This window comes from Panthera onca, chromosome D1 (genome assembly GCF_046562875.1).
Source record: "Panthera onca isolate mPanOnc1 chromosome D1, mPanOnc1 haplotype 2, whole genome shotgun sequence".
NCBI lineage: Eukaryota > Metazoa > Chordata > Mammalia > Carnivora > Felidae > Panthera > Panthera onca.
Window position 1 is genome coordinate 100,752,359 of NC_138348.1, and position 21,766 is coordinate 100,774,124.

Below are 21,766 nucleotides of genomic sequence, written 5' to 3' on the forward strand. Positions count from 1 at the left end.
TTAATTATTTTTTAAATGTTTGGATGAATTCTCCAAATTTCAGGAGATTGAGTATCAGATAGTGTTATACTTTTTGTTTTAATCATTGAACATAGTTTCTAAAACTCATGAGGGAAAGAATGGTCTTTGGCATGTACCACAATTTCTATTTTTCCATTGTTTTCCCTTCCTTCCTGATGCTCCAAGATTATTTCTTTTATCATTTTCCTTCTTGTTGGGAGACTTTACTTTAGTCAGCCTATAAGTGTAGATCTGGTCTTTTTGGAAAAAAGTCCTGCCTGAAAAAATAGATATTTTTCTCTTCATTCCTGCTGGGAACTTTTTCACTGGATATAGAACTTACAGTTGAGAAATCATTTCTTCAGTTCTTGAAGAACACATCCTTCTGGCCCCCATAGTTTCAGATGAGAAATCTGCTGTCATTTGAATTGATGTTTCCCTATAGATAATGTGTTGTTTCTCTCTGGCTGCTTTCAAGATTTTAAGTTTGTCTTTGGTTTTCATTGGTTTAATTATGATACTTCTTGGCATGGATTTCTTTGAGTTTATTCTGTGTGGGGTCTGCTTAGCTTCTTGAGTCTCTAGGGTTGTGTCTTTGGCCACATTTGAGCTCTTATTTCTTTGAATACCTCTTAAGCCCCAATCTCTTCATCCTCTCATCCTGGATCTCTGATGATGTAAATGTTAGGGTTTTTCTTATTATCTCCCAGATCCCTGAGGCTCTGTTCATTTTTTTTTTCAAATTATTTTCTGCCTGGTTTTTATATTGGGTGAAATCTATTTATCTGTCTTCATGTTCACTGATTTTATCCTCTGTCATCTCTACTACTGAGCATATCCAATGAGATATTTTAAAAACCTGTTATTGTATTTTTAAATTCTATAATGCCCATTGGTTCTTTTTATTTTTATGGCTTCAATCTTTGCTAAAATTTTCCATTTTTCATTCATTTCAACAGTTTGTAATTGGTCGTTGAAGCACTTTTATGATAGCTTCTTTTAAAAAATGATCTTTTCAGATAATTGCAACATCTGATTCATCTCCACGTTGGTGTAGTTGATTGCCTTTTCTTATTTTAATGGTGGTTTTTCTTGATTCTTGGTATGACAGGTAGTTTTAAAATTGTTCCCTGGACATTTTATATTTTATCTTATGAGACTCAGGATCGTATTTAATTTTTTTTTTTTATTTTAGCAGGCAGTCACCCTGTTTATATTTAGCACAGTTCCTGGCCTACACTTGTGGGTAGTTATTCCAATGACAGTAAGGTTTTCAGAGCCTTTCTGGTGTTATTTTGGTCTGCTTGGCATATCTGGTGCTGCTGGGGATCCCCGTGGTCCATGCTTATGCTGCCTGAGTGGGAAGAAGGGGCTTCCCCAGGCTGGATGCAGGATGTCTGTCTCTCAGTGGGGGAGGGGTCTGAGGCTAGCAGGGAAGGATAATACTCTCCCTGGCTGCTTACTGTTGGTGTGGTGCCCCATCAATCACCCTTGCCAGTGGTGTTGGGCTTTCCTGATGTTGTCAGAGGAACTCTTGTTTGATTTGGGGAAAGAATGAACCTCCTGGGCTGCCTTCTCATGCTAGGTTGGGGTTTAGGAAATGGTGGGCCTAGTTGCCTTCTTCTGTTGGATAAGAGGATATAAAATGCCCTGCTGCTTACTATTTCTCTGGTGCAAGGGCCACAATCCAGTTTACTTACTTACCACATTTCAGAGTTCTCCTTTGGTTGTTTCTGGCATTATTTCCAGGGTTTATAGTTGAACTTAGTGGGGGAGGAGCAGGGAAATGGGTCTACACTATCTTACCCAGACTGGAAAGCCAAATTTTGTTTTTAAATATATCTTTTGTAGAAAACCTATTACTGGGTTTTGCTTTTTAAGAAAATTCAGTGCATATATGATTCCCCATCATTGTTAGAATTTTTTATTTTAGTACTCCTTTATGCTATATTATGTCACATCTTACATACTTTTCCACCCCCCTTTCCTTTTTACGTCTTTCATTAATTAGACTGAGTTTTCCTTTCCTGGTTTTAAAGATATTTCCGTGCTCCACACGAGAGGATTATACATTCCTGCCTCTTGTGATGTGAGTTATAGCATTTCCCTGAGTTGATTTTACTTTTCTACCCTGTTAGTATCACGCATGGTTTGAAATTTATTTAACAAATAGAATGAGTCAAAAAGATCTGCCCACGTTTTCTGAACAGAGACTTTCAGTACCGTCATGTAGTGCCTCTACTGTGCTTTTCCCTCTGCCATGAGGTCGAGAGAAGACCTGCTCCTTTGGCTGGGTCCTGGACTGAGGGAATGAACAGATCCCTGGAACACACCTGCAGCAGCTGGCCTGCAGCCAACACCTGAGAGAGAAATAAACCCTTGTTGTTGCAAAAGCCACTGAGATGGGGTCGTTTGTTACTGTAGCATAATCTTGTGCAAGCTGACTGATCAAAAGTAATTCATTCTATTAAAAAATTTTTTAAAAATATTTATTTATTTTTGAGAGAGAAAGCGAGATGGAGAGGGGAAGAGAGAGAGGGAGACACAGAATCTGAAGCAGGCTCCAGGCTCTGAGCTGTCAGCACAGAGCCTGATGTGTGGCTTGGACCGGTGAACCAGGAGATCATGACCTGAGCTGAAGTCAGACACTTTACCAACTGAGCCACCCAGGTGCCCCAATTCATTCTATTTTCTAATTCTTCTGGAGTACTAAAATTTTAATTGTCCTATTAAGAGCTCTAATGATGGTTTCCTCCCTTAAGTTCTGAAATACATCAGTGTTTTTCTCTTCCCCTGAATGTGTACCTCTCACTTTCATGAAGATCCTCCCCTTGTTCCACCATTTTGGGCTTGTTTAAAATCTTAGTTCTTGTTTGTTGTGGATACACTCTTGTTTTTGACTCCTTTTTTTTCTTATTTATCTATACATTTCCCAGCATATTCCTTTATTTATTTTTTGTCTTGCCAGAGTACTTCCTCTAAGAGTTTTCCAAAGAGAATATTCTGAGGTCTCACCTGCCTGTTATTATCCTTTATTTTGATCTTATATTAAAATAAAGGTCACTTGGATATAAAAACCTAGGTTGAAAGATTTTTTTCCCTGCAACACTGAAAATATTTCTGTATTAAATTTTTTTAAATTCAGGACCACTGTTGAGAAATTTGTGTTTGACTGGACTCTTGTTCATATGCAGTTTATCTGCTTTTTAAAAAATTTTTTATACGTTTATTTATTTTTGGTAGAGACAGAGCGCAAGTGGGGGAGGGGCAGAGAGCGGGAGACACAGAATGCAAAGCAGGCTCCAGGCTCTGAGCTGTCAGCACAGAGCCTGACGTGGGGCTCGAACTCACAAACCGTGAGGTCATGACCTGAGCCAAGGTTGGATGCTTAACCGACGGAGCCACCCAGCTTTTTTTTAAAAGCCCCTCTGCTTTTTTTTATTTTTGGAAGTTTTTAAATTTTTTCTCTTTGCTTTTGATTGTAACTTACTTTCTAAGGAGTCTGGTTGTTTTTTTCTCTCCAAATCCATCCTATTTGGCGTTCACTATATGAACCTTTTCAATTGGAGAACTTTCAGCTTTCTTTAATTTTAAGAAGTTCTCAATCGTTATTCATTGAAATATTTCCTTCTCTTTGTTCATTGTTCTCTCCTTATAGGACTCCTGTTAAACATACATTGATAATTCTACTTTTATGCATCATATCTCTTAAGTTTTAAAAAATATTTTACAACTCTTTATCCCTTTATGATACTGTTTAGCATCAATCTGATCTTCCAGTTCACCTGTTTGTTCCTTAGCTGAATCTGTGCTGCTTTTCAACCCACCTACGAACTTCTTTATTTCAACTAAGATGCTTTTCATACTGGAAATTCCAAGTGCCTCTTCTTTGTAACTGTGTGTTCTCACTTCATGTCACTAATCTTCTCCCCTATCTCTTAGAGAACCATTATTATAAAGATATTTTAAATTTTTACTCTGGTCTTTTAATTCCATTTTTGTCTGCGATAGTTTCTTATCTTTTTTATTTTTTTAAAATAAGGGTTGCACTCCTCAGATATTTCATTCTTTCTGTCTATGAATTCCTATTCCCCAGAGGCATAGGCCATCTTGACTCTTGCACATATGTCACATACTGACTCATACAGATGAATCCTGGGCCCCAGCTTGTACCCCTCCAGGTGAGTTTAGTGAGTGGGGGTGGATGCACCTCAACATGCAACCCTGGGAGTACAGCCAGTGCTCAGTCATTGCCCATGGCTATCACTGTCCCTTTGCCCTACTGCATGACCCTGGCCTACAGGGAACCTGCCTTAAGTTTTAATCCTAGTCTTTATAGGGTGTGTGTGTGTGTGTGTGTGTGTGTGTGTGAGAGAGAGAGAGAGAGAGAGAGAGAGAGAGGTGGGGGGTTCTCAAGCTCTACCTGGATGTAACTCTGTGGATGGCCCACTGTGGGCTTATGCTGCTGTTTTCTGTGATGCTGTGATGACAGGGTGAGCAGAGATCTCTTTCCCAAGGCAATGTGGGGCTTTCCTCTATACATCTCATGTCCTCTGTCTTACATTCTTACCTGCATTGCTTCCTCCTGCTTCTGTAATGTTCTCAGGGTTGGGTTTGGAGGAGGGAGCCATTGGTCCTTGATCATTCACTACCTTTCTGAAAATGGGAAGTTGGCACTGTGACTTTCCTTTCCATCCCCTCTAAGTTTTGATTTTTAAGTAATTTTTTGCCTCAAGTGGGATTTCCTTTCACAGGTGTGGGCAAATCTGGGAGTGGGGCACTCTGTTTCTGAGCCCAGGGTGCCCAAATAGAAGTGGGGGCAGCCAAAGCAGGAACAGGATTACTTTAAAGTCAGCCAGGCTAAAGAGTTTCTGAGGGCCAGTGCAAATGCGTTGAGCAGGATCTTTGTCCCTTTGTGTCTGTGGTGACTCAGCCCTGAGTGAGGGGGACTTAGGGAGCACTAGTAAGTGAGGCAAGGGAGAAAGTGGTCAAGAGGGGCTGAGGTTTAGGAGATGGATGTGGCTTCAGGGATGCACCCAGTAGGCTCCCACCCACCCAAGCTCAGCAATCAGTACTGAGAGGGTCATACAGGCAGCCTTAGACCAAGGAAACAAGAGTGTAAGAAGGAGCCTCCAAGACTCTAAAGATAGGTGACATGCAAAATGAGGTGGTTTAGACCTTCATTTCACTCATCCATTCACTCATCTGCTTCTTCAATAAGGATTTCTTGAGCATCTACTAGGCACTGTTTTGGATGCTGGGGATGCTGTCATGAATGGGACACTTTAAGACCCTGCCTGATAGAGCTGATAGTCTAGTGGTGGGAGTGGGGCACAGAATCATGAAAGGTTGGGGGGCCCCAGGGACAGATTTCTGTTCCTCAGGGAGGAACTGGCCAGAGTCTTGGTGGGGAACTGAAGTACTGGGAAGAGAAACCCCTTGAACTCTAGGCTCAAGGCTCTTGAATGGTAGACAGGTGTACATGTGGCCTGTCATTCAGCCCTTTGCATTGTGACAGGTGTTCACAGACCTACTGACTGAGTGATGAAACCCTGAGACAGAAGCTTGTTGGCTCAGATTGAAAGACCAGAGGAGCCACTGACTTGGTGGGCACAGGGAGGCCCAGGGCTCTGGCTCATTAGATTCACCAGGCCTATCAAGATAAGACTGCTTCTAGATCTCAGTACCTCCCTGACTTGGTCTGCATCTATCCAAAGCCTTCAGGCAGAGGGTATCAGGGCTTCTGATCTGGAGCAGAGGGGGCCCCAAGAAGACATAGCCTAACTCCCAACCCTTATCCACCATGAGAGAGAGTCCAGTTTGAGCTCCATCCCTACCCAATGGTTCACATGCTAACAGCCACTGTGTGACTGCCACAGACTGAATATTTGTGGTCCTCCCCCCTCCCCAAGATTCTAAGCGCCTACCCCCAATGTGATGGGACTAGAGCACAGGGCCTTTGGGAGGTGGTTGGGTCATGAAGGGGCAGCCCTCATGAATGGGATTAGTGTCCTTACATAAGAGACCCCAGAGAACTCTCTTGCCCCCCCTGTCATGTGAGGAACCAGGTAGTGGGCTCTCACCAGTTGCTGAGTCTGCTGGTGTCTTGATCTTGGACTTCCCAGCCTCCAGAACTGTGAGAAATAAATGCCAGCCACCGAGTCAGGACAGTTTGTCATAGTAGCCCGAATGGACACAGACATTGACCTTGGGCAAGTCCCTTCACCACTTTATCCCGCCAGTTTCTTCTTAAGCCTCAAACTAGATGGCCTCTATTGGCGCTGCTCTAGCCCTGAGGTCCCTCATCTTCACCTTCCTCCTCCACATGTCCCCATCTTGGGAGCCCCAGATGGAGCCCTCATTGCACCTTTGGTATGACATGTGATTGAAAAGTAAAGTCTGAAGCCTCAGTTCCCCATGCACCCTTCTCGCTTTTGATTTGCAGCTCAGGGTAGTTGACTGCCAAGTCAAGTAATCAGGAGGTAATAGCCTGGTAGCGGATGAATCCCCGGAGCTGGCAGCCGAGTCTGGAAAACTCCATCCCCAGGCCTCTGCACCATTTATGACCAGGAAAATAATTGTGTAAAGCAGGCTGGCTCGGATCAAACCCAGCCTGACATGGCACAGTGTAAGAATTGCCGGCGCCCTGGTCTGATGTGGTTATTAGTACCTTGCTTGGGGGCAAGGCTACCCAGAGCGGCAGGCGTGCTGTGATTCATTTGCCCATGCAGATCGGACATTGTTCCTGAACCCGCAGGGACATCTCTATCGCGGCCTCCTTGCCTAGCCCCCCCTGGTTTTTCCCTCATTCTCCTCCATCGCCTACTCAGGCTGCCTCTTGCCTTCCTCCGTCCGTCCATCGTTGCTGAAATTCTCGCAAAGTGCTGATTTTATTGAGTGCGACAAGTGGCAGTTCATTAAAAAGTGGGAGCAGATGGGGAACGGATTGTGGAAGAAGATTAATGATGCACACAGACCACTAAATAGGGCCAGGTTTGGGAGTAAACACAATCACTCGGCTCCCTCCGAGTGGGTAATCCTGCTCTGTCAGATCCGTTCTCGTTAGCTGGCTAACGTCGGAGGGCCCGGGAGAGTTAACAAGGAGCATGCCAGCCTGCCCAGTGGAGGGTGAGGCTGTGCTCTTGGCTAGGACACAGGTGGGGGAGGGCGAGGTGCAGAGGAGTGCCACAAGGGTGAGAAGCTGTCCTCTTCAGGGGAGAGTTGGGGAAAAACCTGTGACCTCTTTGAACAGCCCTGCCAGGCTGGATCTGAGCAAAGGAGATGGTTTAACCCTAGGGTTTTTTTTTTTTTTCTTTTTTCTTCTTTTTCTTTTGTTTTTGTTCTGTTTTTCTTTTCTTTTCTTTCTTTCCTTTTTTTTTTTTTTTTTTTTTTTTTTTTTTTTTTTATGAACCTTCATGATTTGGACTCCTGAGAGTTCTCTGACTCCATGTCAAATTCAGGGAACAGAGAGTTACCATGTCCTATACCCACCCTTTCTGGCCTCAGGTGTCCTCCATACTGGCATGGAATTCTAGGCCAGTAGATCAGAGCCTTCATTGCAGGGAGAAAATCTCTCAGAGAGACAAATGTGAGCTGTCTACCAAGAATCCTGCATTTATAGTCCAATAAATCCTTCTAGAGATCACTCTCCTAGACACCTGCCTATGGTTTAAGACGGAACAATATGTGATCATTCCAGGCCCAGGTTGGGGGAGGTAGTTACAGAGACAAAGGATGACACTTCGTTTGAATGACCCCCTGGAGCTCAGGCATTAATTTAATAAACATTTATTAAATATTAAATATTATGTGCTAAACCAGGAATGGCAATTAGCCGGTGTTGTTCCAGTCTCCTTCCCTGCTTTCCCATGGCAGACGTCAAAATTGATTATAGAGTTTTTTTCCCCCTTGAGCCAAGAAGAGTCCTTAGAATCCTTCTCAACACAGCATTCTAGATAGCCACTAACAATTTGTTGGCACTGGCTGGTAAAGTGACAGTTTCCCATCTCCCTGTGTTAGACATTTTGGGAAACCCAAAGATTTCTGTTGTAAGACAAACCACTGAGGTGAACAGAAAGATTTCAAGATGAGACCACATTTGGAAAAAGAAATGGCTGGTCCAAAAGAGAACTGAGGAAGGGGTGATGTTCATCACACTCACTTGTACACAAAGAGCCCACTCTTGCCAGAATCGACCTGTGGCATTCAACCCACCTCCTTTGCTGGAGTGAAGAAGGGGAGAAGAGATTGCAAGCAGCTACCTAGACCTCCCCTCTCCCCACAGGGGTGGTGCGTGGGCTGGGACCAAGACCAGGAGCCAAGCCCTGGAAGGTCTGCCTGGTATCCTGGGACAGGGGAATTTATTCAGCTGGTTCTACGGGCTCCTTGTCAGGCAGAGGAGCACCCCATGTTGCAGCTCTGTCTAGAGAAAGCTTTCTGGAGGCAGCACCCCATTCCATGTGCTGTGTTTGCTTCTATTCATGGCTCTGGCTCCAGAGTCCTGTTAGCCTGGTTCCTCCCGTTGCCAAGTAGCTCTTGACAAGTGGTGTCAGACTCCCTGCCCCCATCCCCCCCAGCTCTGGCCAAAGGATTCTGGTCTCCCAGGTCCTCATTCCTGGTACACTCACCCACTGAAGACAAGGCCTATCCCTAAGGCTGGACCCCAAGAAAGGTGGGGAGGCTGGTGGGAGTCCCTGGCTGCTAGTGAGGTAGGGACCCCAGCAGCAGATGTCTTTTCTCTTTTCCCTGGCATCAGAACCAGGTTTTCCCTTCACTCCCAAGCCTCCTCTTACTTCAGACTCCCCTGATTTTGCTTCTGGACTCATCATCTTCCCAGGCCCCTGCACTCACAGCCTCAGAGGTATTGCTCATTACCTGGGCCAGAGACCTGGGCCAGAGGTTGTCCTTTAATAGTCATCCCCCCTTTTCTCCATAGTGACAAATCCTGAATGTATTCAGGGCTCAGTAGATCCACCCAGAAGATTCCATTTCCTACTTTCCTTTGCAGCTAGCATTGGCCATGTGCCCAAATTTGGGTCAAGGAGATGTAAGAGGAAGCGTTGTAAGAAAAATGTTGGGAGCTGACTCAGAGGGAGATTGTTGCCTTCTCCCCCTGCTTACCTCCTGCTGCCTGAAAGTAGAAATGATGGCAGAAGCTCCAGCAGCTATTTTGGTCCATGAAGTGACCTTGAGAATGGCAGCCATATGTTAGGGTGTTAGATTAGAAAGAGAGGAAGCCTGGATCCACGATGTGTCTGGAGCCACCATCTCAACCCTATACTTGCTTCCTCCAGACTTCTTGTAGGTATAAACACTTCATCTTGGGTTTCTGTTCTCTTCTGCCATGCCTAATCCTAACTGATTCTCTCTCTGCTCCCTGCCTAGGGAGTAGTGAGGTTCAGTGGACTCTTTCTCCAATGTACCTCTCATAGTCTCCTGGCTATTCCCAGAGTTTTGATCACATCATTGCCCAAATCAGAGACCTTTAATAGATCCCCATTATCTTCTAAATAAAGAGGAAATTCCTTCCCCTGGCATACAAGACCTTCCATCACTGGGTCTCTACTGAGCTGTCTGGTTCTCCCTCCCGTGTCCTGCGGTTCAGCCAAGCTGATTTCCTGGAATCCCCAGATACCCCCTGCTTTTCTACCTCTCTTCTTTGGCTCCAGTAGTTCTCTTGCCTATCAAAACCCCACCCATCATTCAGGCTCATCTCCAGGTTGCTTCTTCTATGAAGCCCTCTCGCTGCCTCTGAGTCAGGAGTGATGGGACTGACTCTGTCCTCTGTACTCATATAGTAAATTGTTTGTAGCTGTCAAGGTCCACCTGATATTATTGCCATCTCAGACTTTTACCAGACTAAGGTCTTGTAGGACTGGATGGCATCTTATTCTCAAATTCCCCAAATGGCCTGGCAGGGCCCCACATAGTAGATCCTTGGTAATTGTTGGCTTATCAAGGTGACGCCCAGTCCCTATCTCTGGCCTCAGTCATGGAGCTGAGCAGAAGTTCTTTCCTGAGGTGACTGAACCCCCGATTTCACTCTTCTCAGCTCTCCCTGTCACGGTCACTTAGCCAACTCTTTTGCACTGGCTGCCAGGAAGGGGGAGGGGTGGAGGTAGGGCCTGGGCTCGCAGATGGACAGGTGCTGCCGCCTGGGGAAACAGAGATGTCAGGGTTGACATGGGGAGCTGGGCTCCTCATTAGATCTGCTGAACGGCTGTCACAGGCTCGCTCCCCTGTGGTGACAGGGCTCACCTCTCCCCACCTAGGCCCCCTGCATGCTCACCGCCCCCACCCTCTCTCCTGACAGCACTGACCTATCTGGGCGATGCTCTCACTCACTCACTCAAGGACCACTGAGCATCAGGGCCTTCTCCATGGAACACAAGGCCATTTGTCTTTCAGGAGGGATGGCCCGTCTCTTGGGGGGACTGCTTACAGCTTTCTGTCATTCTGTGGCTATAAGTCAGAGGAGCCAGGAGAGAGAGAGAGCTGGCTTGGACCAACCTTGGCCTTGGATGCGGGCAGTTTGGAACCCTTGTGCTTGTGGCAGTGAGTTCTACCTAAGTGAAGTCTCAATTAAAACAATAAATCATTACCAGGATAAAGTGTAGTGGGGCCACAGAGGGTTGAATCCAAATTTGAATATGATAGGCCTATAAATTACGGCAATTGCACGATGCTGTTCGTCAAGGCCCCAGGGACTGATGAACATGCACACCATCAGCTTAGGGGGCAGTTAGTTTGCATGGCCACGTTTGGGAGGATATATGTTCTTTGGAACTTTCTCCACACTAAGGGAATGTAGTAACAGTAAGTTAAACTGCCAGGGTTCAAATCCCAGCTCAGCTAAGCGGGGACTGAATGTGGGCATGTTTAACTTTTCTGGACCTCAGTTTCCTTATTCATAAAATGAGCATTCACAAACCTCTTGTGCAGATTATACAAGATAATACAGGTAAAGCAGAGTTTCTAGCACCTAGTAAATGCCAAGGTTATCTGCTAGAATGCAAGTTTCCAGAAGACACGGATATTATCCATACTGACCACTGAGCATCTGTGGTGGAATCTCAGCGCATGTTTACAGAATGCATACATGTGCATCAGGAGAGTAAGCCTCATGAGGACGGGCAATGTGTTTTTCTTCTTCTATCGCCAGTTATATCTGCTAGATCACCCTGCTTGAAATAGGTGCTTAACAATTAATAATAAATTTAAGTACAAAGTGTCCTTGCAGTTTTGGGATGCATTTTATATGTAATAAAGAGTACTTAAAAGATCTCAACCAAATAATGCCCACATTTGGAAGATTTCTCAATCTTGCAGAATCTATCCTGGGTCTCGGGCTAAGCCACCTCCTCCAGAACTCAGCAGCTTGACCCAACATAAGGTGTTGTGGGAAGGGTCCAGGCCTGGATGTTGGGAGACCTGGTCTTATTCCCGGATCTTTAATGGTTTCACCATTTGACCCTGGGTAAGTCACTCCCAAAATCTGAGCCTCAGTTCCCACATCAGTAATGTGAGGGGGTTAGTCCAGATGCTTTTCCAGATTCTTCTTAGTTTGATCCTTAGAGCATTCTGGCTTGAAGGTGCCAGGTTCCTGACAGGACCTAACTCAAGGCCCACGTGTGATTCTGCAAGCCCTTGCTCTGGAACAGGGACCCGGGGCATTCTTCCACTCTGTGTCCTCAGGACAGACCCACATAAAAGGGGGCAGGAGATGCTTTGGAGGGGAAGCCTCACCCCCCCTGAGCTGCATCTGGGAGCAGGGCAGGAGGCACTGCTGAAGCCCACTGTGGTCCTGGCTGGAGCAGCCCTGAGCAAGATTCCCAGTTTTGGAATGACTCCAGCCTAATCCCTGGGGCAGCAGTGCAGGAAATACAGAGCCAGTCCTATTGGGCTGCTCCTTACTCCCAGAGGAAGCCCGGGCCAGAGCATGGAGCATGGGCGCTGCAGAAGGATAGGATGGGGGGCTCTTATCTGTCTCAGCCATCTGCTTCCGGGGGACCATCTTCTGTGCAGGAAGTCTCACCAGAAAGCCTGCTGGAAAAGCCTCACCCGTACCGACATGGCCTGCTGCACCTTGCCGCTTCGGTACTGTCCTTTAGCCAACTGTGACCATACCCTTCTACTAGAGTCTGGAAAACCAAGGATGCCCTTCCCATGGAATCCAGGGCCTTGCTGTAATCGGACCCTACAGAAAGGATATCTAGTTTTCTCAAGTCTCATGGAGTTACCTGCCCAAACTCTCAGTTATACATGTCTAAGGATGGGTCTGGTGCTGAGCTCTCTGCTCTCCCTGCTCCTTGGGGAGCTCTGTGTTCCATGTGATGGGGCAGCTGGGAGCCCAGAAGGGCAGCAAGCGATGGGGAACTCCCTGAGTGCCCAGGATCAGGCTGAGCCTCTGATGGGTGACTTTGGGTCACCTCTGTCTAAGCCTCAGTTATATTATTGATAAAATGGGGTTAGTGATAGACTATAGTGTCCTGTTAAGAGCAAATGGGATAAAGGGGATGGGAGGCATGTTGCAAGCTGTAAAGTGCTGGGCCTACGTAAGAGGCAGCCTGTGGCTTGACCCTGAAGGAATAGTCCAGCCTCCTGAGGGTTGGTCAGCCCCCTTTAGAGCAATGGGTTCTTCCCCACAGAACTTATTGCTTTCTCCAAGCAGCTCCCTGCCCCCCTTCTCCAAGAGCTCTCTGTTACAGATTAATCCACCTAATTGGAAGACTGCTGGATCAGGCAAGGAATTTATCAAAGGGAAGTAGAGGAGAGCTTGGTGCCTGTGGCTCCCCGTGTATTTGTCCTTTCAAATCCTTATAGATAATTCCATTTCTGCATGAGGAGCAAGACTGGGATTTAGTGTAAGAATGAGGGACAGGAGGAGGGAAGGGGGAGAGAAAGGGATGAGGCCAGAGCTAGGGGAGAGCTGAGACTATCCAGGCCTGGTGTGGGCTGGTCAGGGGCTCTCTTGGGCAAGAGAGACCATGCCAGTGGTAGGGAGCAGCTGGGACAGAGGAGGTGAGGTTGGAGGGGGACACTGCCTGGCCAGGAGGGGGCTTGCTGAGCAGGCAGGGGAGGTGTCACCCAAGGATCATGGCTCCTCTGCCTCCCAGGGACAGGGAGGCTCAGACTGCTCTGGAGCCAGCTTTCTAACATGCCCTTCCCATGTTGTAGGAGGGGTAGGCAGGGATGTGGTAGAGGCCTGCCCTCTTCTGTGAGGATCCAGCCCAGTGTGACACAGGGAGTCTGGGGACTGCAGGCACTAGGAGAGGTACAGGGTAGAGGGGAAATGCACGGGGTGAAAAGCTTGCTCACCACTGCAAGCTGAGTGGGGCATTTGGAGGTGGGGGGAGATGGGCTGTTGTACACAAAGAACGAACACTGTGGGACTGGACACACGCGTTCGCTGTTTGTGCGCCTGGCAGCAAGGACCTGCCCGGGAATGAGGCACAGACCCACCCTCGAGGGCCTGGCGGTTCAGAGGGGGAGGCAGAGGAGCGAGCGAGCACACAGGTTAATGTACTAGAGCGTGGAGGGTTAGTGCTGGGAGGGAGGTGTGCGCGGTGTACTGTGGGAATCTTCGGGGACGCTATTGATTAGTTTCTCCAGACCATGGGACACGTGCCAGAAAAGCTTCACCGAGGAGGTGGCATTGCTCCTGTAGAGAGCTAAGAGATTGGTTTCCAGGGCGTTGGTGTAGCTGAGTTATCCTCCAGAAGAAAGGAGGGGAGGTCTGCCCTGTGTTTGACCACGTGATCACATCTCATTTTAGTGTGAGTCGTTGTTCCCTGAGGAAAGACACATGTTGCCTGTCCCATGGCGACCCGCTGTCTGAGAAGACTCCATGGTAATGGGCCCTCTTTGCTGAGAGGGCACTGGTTATGCACAAAGGGGCTGTGGCCACCAAGAAAAACATCAGCACCTTGTTTAGGGCCCCAGGGCTGGTCAAGGTGCAAGACTAAGATGAAGTGATGGAATGTAGACCATAGCCAGGGACCCATGGGCTGGGCACTGTTATTTCTAAGCTATGTCTTTTGGGGTTCCTATAAACCTCAGCTCACAGACCACTGTGTTAGTCTGGGTTTGCAGGTAGATGTGTTGAAGCAGAGGGGATTAATAAGTGTGTTCCTGAGGGGCTGTGGGGCATTTTGTCCCTATCCTCCCAAAGACGTAGTACCTTCGAGAGAAAGCTTGAAAGACCCTATAAAATACAAATATATTATCTGATAGGAGACATACCACAGGTCAGGTACATCTTGGAGGGGAAATTGTGAGGTCTGGAACAAGGCCACTGCCTGGGGAGAGTGGGCTAGGGGCGTGCCAAAGGAAGGGGCCCTGTGGCATCTGAAGCACAGCACAGGAGGGTCAGGAGCCGGTGGGGAGGGCTCACTGAAGACAGCACCGTAATTTTGCCTCTTCCAGAAGCTGTGTTGGAGTCAGGGTGGGATGGAAATCTTGGGCAGTGAATTCCCCGTTCCTGACAAATCTGTAAATGAGGAGAATTACACAGACACACACGCGTGCAAAGAGACGCCAGGAGAGAGAGGGAGGAACACGTGCCTACATATCCCTAGTGTGCACGGAAACGTGTAAAGGGCCTACTTGCATGGTTATCTGCACACATACTGTCGGCTGGTCATCACAGGGCGGTATTGAGGACCAAAAACGATGATGGCCCAATAATGATAAGTCTTGCATACTATCTCTTTGTTTTGTTCTGTTTTTAATTTTAACGTTTATTCATTTTTGAGGAAGAGAGACAGAGCGTGAGAGGGGGAGGGGCAGAGAGAGAGGGAGACACAGAATCGGAAGCAGGCTCCAGGCTCTGAGCTGTTGGCACAGAGCCTGACACGGGGCTCAAACTCACAGACCACGAGATCATGACCTGAGCCGAAGTCGGACACTTAACCAACTGAGCCACCCAGTCACCCTGCATACGATGTCTTTGGATCGCTCCTAAAAATCCTGCTAGGTAGAAAATATTCTTTCCATTTCTCAGATGAGAAAACTGAGGCATGAGCTGGGTCAAACAACTTGCCCGAGGGACTTGAGCCCAGTTCTCCCAATTCCAGGTCAAGAGCCACTTTACTGCCCCTCTGATGAAGTCAGCAGTCCCAGCAGCCTGTCCCCGTTGCCCAGAACTTGTAGGGGCACATGGAGAGTCAGGCCAATGGGAGTTTGGCCAATGCATTTGGGAGGGTTTGTCTAAAGATCACAGGAACTGGGGCGCCTGGGTGGCTCAGTCGGTTGGGCCTCCGACTTCAGCTCAGGTCACGATCTTGCGGTCCGTGAGTTCGAGCCCCGCATCAGGCTCTGGGCTGATGGCTCAGAGCCTGGAGCCTGCTTCTGATTCTGTGTCTCCCTCTCTCTGCCCCTCCCCCGTTCATGCTCTGTCTTTCTCTGTCTCAAAAATAAATAAATGTTAAAAAAATTAAAAAAAAAATAAAAATAAAAAAATAAAGATCACAGGAACTGGAGAAAGTAGACTCGGGTCTGAACATTGGCACCTCCTCTCAGAGCTGTGTGATCCTGGGCAAATTCATCAGCTTCTCTGAGCCAACATTTCCTCCGCTTCAAAATGAGAATAACAAAATGGACCCCACTGATTATATGAAATAAGAGGAAACGTAAGAAGGGCCTAACAGATACACAGAATTACAGAGGATTCTGTTTACCGTAACCGTCCAGGACCTGTCCTATTCCGTGAGGGGGGAACTCCACCAGGCAGGTAGTGGTGAGGGGCAGCGGAGTAATGCCAGGGCAGGAGAGGTGGCAAGGGGCTTTGGAGGGGCTCTCCTGACCTGGGAGCTTGATTTCTTTTTGACCCGGGGCACCTCAGTCAGTGGAGATACAAAGCAGGACTCCAAGGAGATAGCCCACCCAGGCTGAGGCCAGCCCCTGCAGGCAGCGACCAGGTCTGCTGGGGTTTTGCGTCTGGAACCCCACGGTAGTAGAAGAGACCCCCCAGGTTCCACTTGGGGCTCTGCCTGCAGTTTCCTGCTGTCAGCAGGCATGACATAGGGCCGCAGTGTGGGCACCAGTGCATGTGAGGTGATTACCCCTTCAATGTTTAATGTGCTGAAAAACCATTAGACCCCGAAATGGACAAGTTCTCAGTTGGTAACTTTAATTATTGTTAAGACTCAGTCACGCCTGCTTATTAGCAATTATGCATGGCATCTCCCAGGGTGCTGTGGGCCTTCCCCTCTCCTCCCTTCTCCTGAGGAGAGCAGCTTTGCAGACTGCTGCCACACAGGTAGTTCCTGCTGCTCCCCTCCGTAGCCTGGCCTTGCTTAGGGCCAGAGAAGGCTGTCTGCTTCTTTTCAAAGGGCAGGAGAGGGAAGGGCCTTGCGGTGCAGATGGGGAGCATCTGAGGGGGGCTGACTGCACAGCACGATATCTTTTACAAGGTACTTTCCTCCCATCACTCATTTCCTCCTCTCACCACCCCCATTTTATAGATAATCCAATTGAGCCTTAGAAGGTGAAGTAATAAGGGCACCTGGGTGGCTCGGTCGGTTAAGCGTCAGACTCTTGGTTTTGGCTCAAGTTATGATCTCACAGTTTGGGAGTTCGAGCCCCACATTGGGGTCTGTGCTGACACTCTGGAGCCTGCTTGGGATTCTCTCTCTGTCTGTCTCTGCCCCACCCCTGCTCGCATCTCTCTCCCTCTCTCTCTCTCTCTCTCTCTCTCAAAATAAATAAATAAACTTAAAAAAAAACCCCAAAAAACAAAAAAAGAAGGTAAAGTAATAGCAGTCACCTCCTAGAGCAGTCTGGGCCTGCAGATTCCTGGCCTCTCCGGGGCTCTGTCCTGGAAATGGAGGGTTGAGACATGGTCAGGCAGATGCTGGACGTGGGAGGTGATGGACAACCAGGAATCTGGGTGGCCCAGTTTGAATTAAATGCAAACATATACATCATAGGCCAGTGTCTGGGGAGAGACACTAGAAACAGACTCATAGAGGCAGACGAAGCAGGGCAGGGGAGGGGAGAAAAGAGGGAGGGAGAGAGGGAGAGAGAGAAGCCAAAGAGAATCACAGAAATCACCCGTGGTTCTTTACTCTCCAGGGTAAAGACCGGGCTGGCTGTACTTCCTACCCTCTGGCTCCAAGAGATAGCCTTATATCCTTCCAATAAACTCCTCTCTCCTGCTCAAGATAGCTCCCTATCCCAAGTCCCTTAGTGAGCTCAGACAACCATTTTGAGGCCAGCCCTGGGGTCCACTGGAGAGGAAGGAGCTCTAGCAAGCCTTCTGACTTAGGGGCCAGGGGGGCTCCTGCAGGACAGCAGGCACGATTTTGATTTCAGGAGGAAGGGGCAGAGAGAAGGCAGCCCCTCACCACAGACCACCAGCAAGGCCCATCATCCCCTGGAGAGTCTTCCTGATGGGCCACCTCTCTCTCCTACCACCCCCTGCCTGACCCAGGAAACCCTAACCCTGGGCTATTCTCAGGTGAATGGCAGAGCGATGCCATGTGCTGGCAGCCCCGCCTCTGGCCCTGATTTTTAAGAAGGGGAGGGGAAAAAATAACAGAAGGGAAAAAGTGAACATGAGTAATGGGCCTGGAATGAGGCATACGAGATAACACTGAATAATAATGCGTCAAAAACTACAAGATGTATTTTTTTTATTTCCCAGTGGAGTTTCCATTGCGCTAATCCATCACTGTGGAGCAGGCAAGATTATGCTTCCCCAAAAAAAACTCTGGGAGATAAATGTGAGTAAATTAGGGTTTATTATATTATTTGGGGTGATATAATTTCCAAGCAGGCCCTTATTAAATTACTTCCTCTGGTGCTGACACCTCGTGCCTGGGTTTCTGCACCTTCCCTTCACTCCCCCGTCTGAAGCTGCTTTGTATTTTAATGCTTCTCATCGGCTCTTTTGTGCGGGCGGGGTGCCAGTGGAGAGAGCTGGAAGGAGTGCTGAGTCACTGCTGTCAGGCTAACTTTCTTCCTTGCCAGACTTCCCATCACTGCAGAACCACAAACTCCTGTAACATCAATGCTGGAAAAAATATAGGGATACCCGGTCTACACCCGCATTGTATAGAGGGAGAAACTGAGGCCCAAGGAAGAAAAGTGAGCTGCTTGGGTCAAATGGGTAGGGACACAGTTGGGACTGGCACACCATGTGCTGACTCCCAGCCCAGTGCTCATTCTTTGTATGGGGTCTTTATGTGCCCATCAGTCTTTTTGGTGAAGGACAGCTGTAAGCCCAACAAGAGAAGCACGTGGACTTTAAGAGTCTTGGTTGTCCACTGTTGAATCCTCCCAGTGACCCAAAGGAGATCTGAGAGAAGACCTGTGATCTAGTTTTGGGTGACCACAAAAAGGCTGTGTGAGCTTAGGCAAGTGACTTCACCTCTCTGAGCTTTTATAGTAAGTATACCGTCTTTATACGAAAAGGCGTGGAAGAGCTTAGTGGTTTTCAGACTATGTTTTCAGCAGTGGAATTCTGTTTTGGAAGCATATTTGGAACTCTAACATATAAAATATTAAATGCTGAATTACTCTGACTGAAGAAGCAGCCTGGGGTTGGATGACCCTCCCCTCAGGTTGCTTCCGTCTTTCCCCCACCTGGTCTGACACTGCCGGGCCCAGCTTCAGCATCTTACCCTGATTTTGCCCCGTAGCGCTCTCCTGCCACTCTCACCAAGTCCTGCCCAGTCTCCAAAGATGCACAGCAGTGTCCCTTGCGGCCTTGAGGGTCTCTGATCAAACTCCACATGACCCATCCACAAAGCCTGAGCGCTTGGTGCCAACACACGGTTCCATGGAAATGAGCCTCGGGGCTGTGCCATTTATAAGCTGTATCACCTGGGGCAAGTTATTACTTTTGATCTGAGTCTATCTCATCATCTTTGAAATGGGCTAATAAAATAATCTTGACCTCAGAAGGCAGTGAGGTTTAAATGAGAAAATACATATAAGAGACTTAGCATGGTTCCTGGCATGCTGTAAATTATAGTGATCATTACTTTCATTATAAATACTACAACTGTGGTGTTTTTGTTTTATATTCTTTTTTGGTGAGGCATATGCAAGGGCTTATTACAGTACACAATAGATGCTTAACAAAAGGATAAATGGTACCTGTCATTAAAATTTTTTTTTAATGTTTATTTTTGAGAGACAGAGACAGTGGGAGCAGGAGAGGGGCAGAGAGAGACGGAGACACAGAATCTGAAGCAGTCTCCAGGCTCCAAGCTGTCAGCACAGAGCCCGATGCAGGCTCGAACCCACAAACTGTGAGATCATGACCTGAGCTGAAGTCCCACGTTTAATTGATTGAGCCACCCAGGCACCCCAGTAACTGTCATTTTTATTAGCTATTATGATAGCAGGCACCACGGGGAACCTAATGGTAGATACCCTCTTGTCTCCACTCTCACGGGACTCCCAAGTTCTGCTCGTCCACCTGGATAAGAGCGTTAATGCTGCCCCGATGGGGGTCTGGGCTTCAGGAGAGGTCACTGGGGAGCCTGGAGGAGCACATCATAAGCATCAGCAGAGGGGATCGGCAAAGGCTTCTGAGGGAAGGACCGATCTTCTTGAGACACAGCACATCACGCAGGGTCATTTAGAGCGACACCTGCGAACTGACAGACACAGGGAGTAATGGTGGCTGCCTGGGACTGTGGGGAGCGGGGGTGGGGAAGTAGGGTTCCATAGGTATAGAGCTGTTTTGCAAGATAAAACCTGTTCTGGAGATTGGTAACACAGCAACACACATGTATTTGACACCACTGACCTGTACATTAAGCACTGTTAAGATGGTAAATTTCATGTTATGTGCGTTTAACCACCATTAAAAATTAAAAAAAGAAAATCATGGAGGGGGGTAAAAACCCAACAAGAACACCTACAACACCGATTTCTGACTTCCCGGTCCCGTAGGTCAGAAGTCTGGTGTGGCTCAGAGGCTCCACAAACCTGACCTCAAGGTATTGGCCAGGCTGTGTTCTCGTCTGGATTTCTTGGAAAAATCTGCTTCCGAGCTCATTCAGGTTGTTGGCAGCAGTGGGCCGAGGCCCCGTTTTCTTGCCGGCTGCTGGCTGGTGGTCACTTTCAGCACCCCCAGGCTGCTTTCCCGTGCTATCTGCGGGGTCCCCCTCTACCTTCAGGTCAGCAGCAGCGTGTTGCATTGTCATGCTTCTGCTCTCTCTGGCTTCCCTTCGGTGACCAGCGGGAGAAGCTCTCTTTTGAAAGGGCACGGCGATTAGGTCAGGCCACCTGAATAATCTCTGTGTCTTAAGGTCCGTGATTTGGGACTTTAAATATATCTGTGAGATTCCTGACAACAATACCTCGCTTAGTGTTCGAATTATCTGGGGAGGGGAACTTGGGAGTGATTTTAGAATTTTGCCCACCTTGGCAGGCATCTTCCGAATGGGGATGGAAGGAGAGACAGGATTTCCGAGGGTGAAGAGGGGCGTTGTGGGGGGAGGGCTCCAGAACAAGGAGGGTGAGGAGGAACCCTGGGGGCTGGACTGTGTCTGTAGGGTGGGAGAGGCAGGGCTGGCGGGTGTGTGGTGCCCAGACCCTCCCGTGAACTGTGGGCTCTGTGGACCAGAGTCGCCTGGGAAGTAGAAGAGATGTTCCTCTTTGCTTGGTTCCTTTCTCCTTTCATTCTGTTGTTCTTCACCCGTTTTGTAAGTATCACGGAGTACCTACTGCGTGCCAGGCCTGTGCTGGATTCTGAGGACACAGCGGTGCGCAAAGTGGGCATGACCCTCCCCGCTATGTGCTCTCCAGAGAGGAGAGACAAGCCAAGAGGGGCTTCCCATGCAGAGGGGAGTGTAGCGTCAGGGGAGGTATTGGAAGGCCCCTCGCCCCACAGCCCAGTTTAGAGCGGATGGAGCAGGAGCTGCTTGCCTGCATCAGAAGCTGGAGGGGTGACGGAGACCCCGTGAAGAGCCATCTCGGGGTGCTTGCCCAGGCCCCTTCTGCCTTTTGCCAGAAGAAGGGCTGCACTGGCCCTGTGAGGACCCCCACATAGGTCTGAGACACACAGTTCTGGGGGGAAGAAGACACGGAAGGAAGTGCAAAACTGTTTGATCAGAGTCTGGCCCCTGGGAAAGAGCTAAGTGTCTTTTTGCTGGCAGCTGCAGCAAAAGGTGCAATCATTGGAAGGTGGCATTTTGCATTCAAATTGTTCCCATCAGCCAGTGACATTTTCTTGTTCCTTCTGGTCGGGAGGCCTTTCAGTGCCACAGACTCAAATGACTCAGGAGTCAGAATTTCTTTCCCTCCGGGGGAGAAACCAGTGCAGTCACCCTGGGGTGGACATACACATTAGCAGAGGTTACAAAAGCAGATGAACTAGTGACGCAGCCAGGACCAAGGGGTGTGCGTGAGGACACGGGAGAAAGCAAAGTGCACGTCCGTGTCCTGTGCGTCCGGACCATTTGGCATCTGTGAGCATGGCGTGTCCCCTCAAGTGCACTCATTGCCACGGAGAGAAAGGCGCACAGTTGGGTCTGTGTGTGAGTGTGCATGCCGAGGAAAGAGGCAAGCGAGTGTGCATGAGAGCGTGTACGCGCATGGGTGCAGATAAGCCCCTGTCGGTGCCCGGGCGTGTGTGTGGCTGTGCAGTTTATGGCAGGCTATGGCGTGGTTGGTTTCAGGGGTGGCTGGCAGCTGAGCTGCCCCTTGACTCAACGCTCCCCTACCCCCAGTCTTCCCATCTTGGTGAGGGGCCCCACCGCACGCCCTGCTGCCAAGCCCCAAGCCTGGGGTCCTTGTCTCCCTTGCTTTC

General features: G+C 48.5%; 1 long non-coding RNA gene across 1 annotated transcript in view; it reads left to right on the forward strand.

Annotated features, from left to right (window-relative positions):
• Window positions 1-21,766, forward strand: part of LOC144613033 (uncharacterized) — a 217,361-nt gene that overhangs the window by 76,900 nt on the left and 118,695 nt on the right. Inside the window, exon 2 of the long non-coding RNA XR_013550342.2 lies at window positions 17,645-17,723. This is a non-coding gene — a long non-coding RNA (uncharacterized LOC144613033). The remainder of the gene's footprint in view (window positions 1-17,644; window positions 17,724-21,766) is intronic.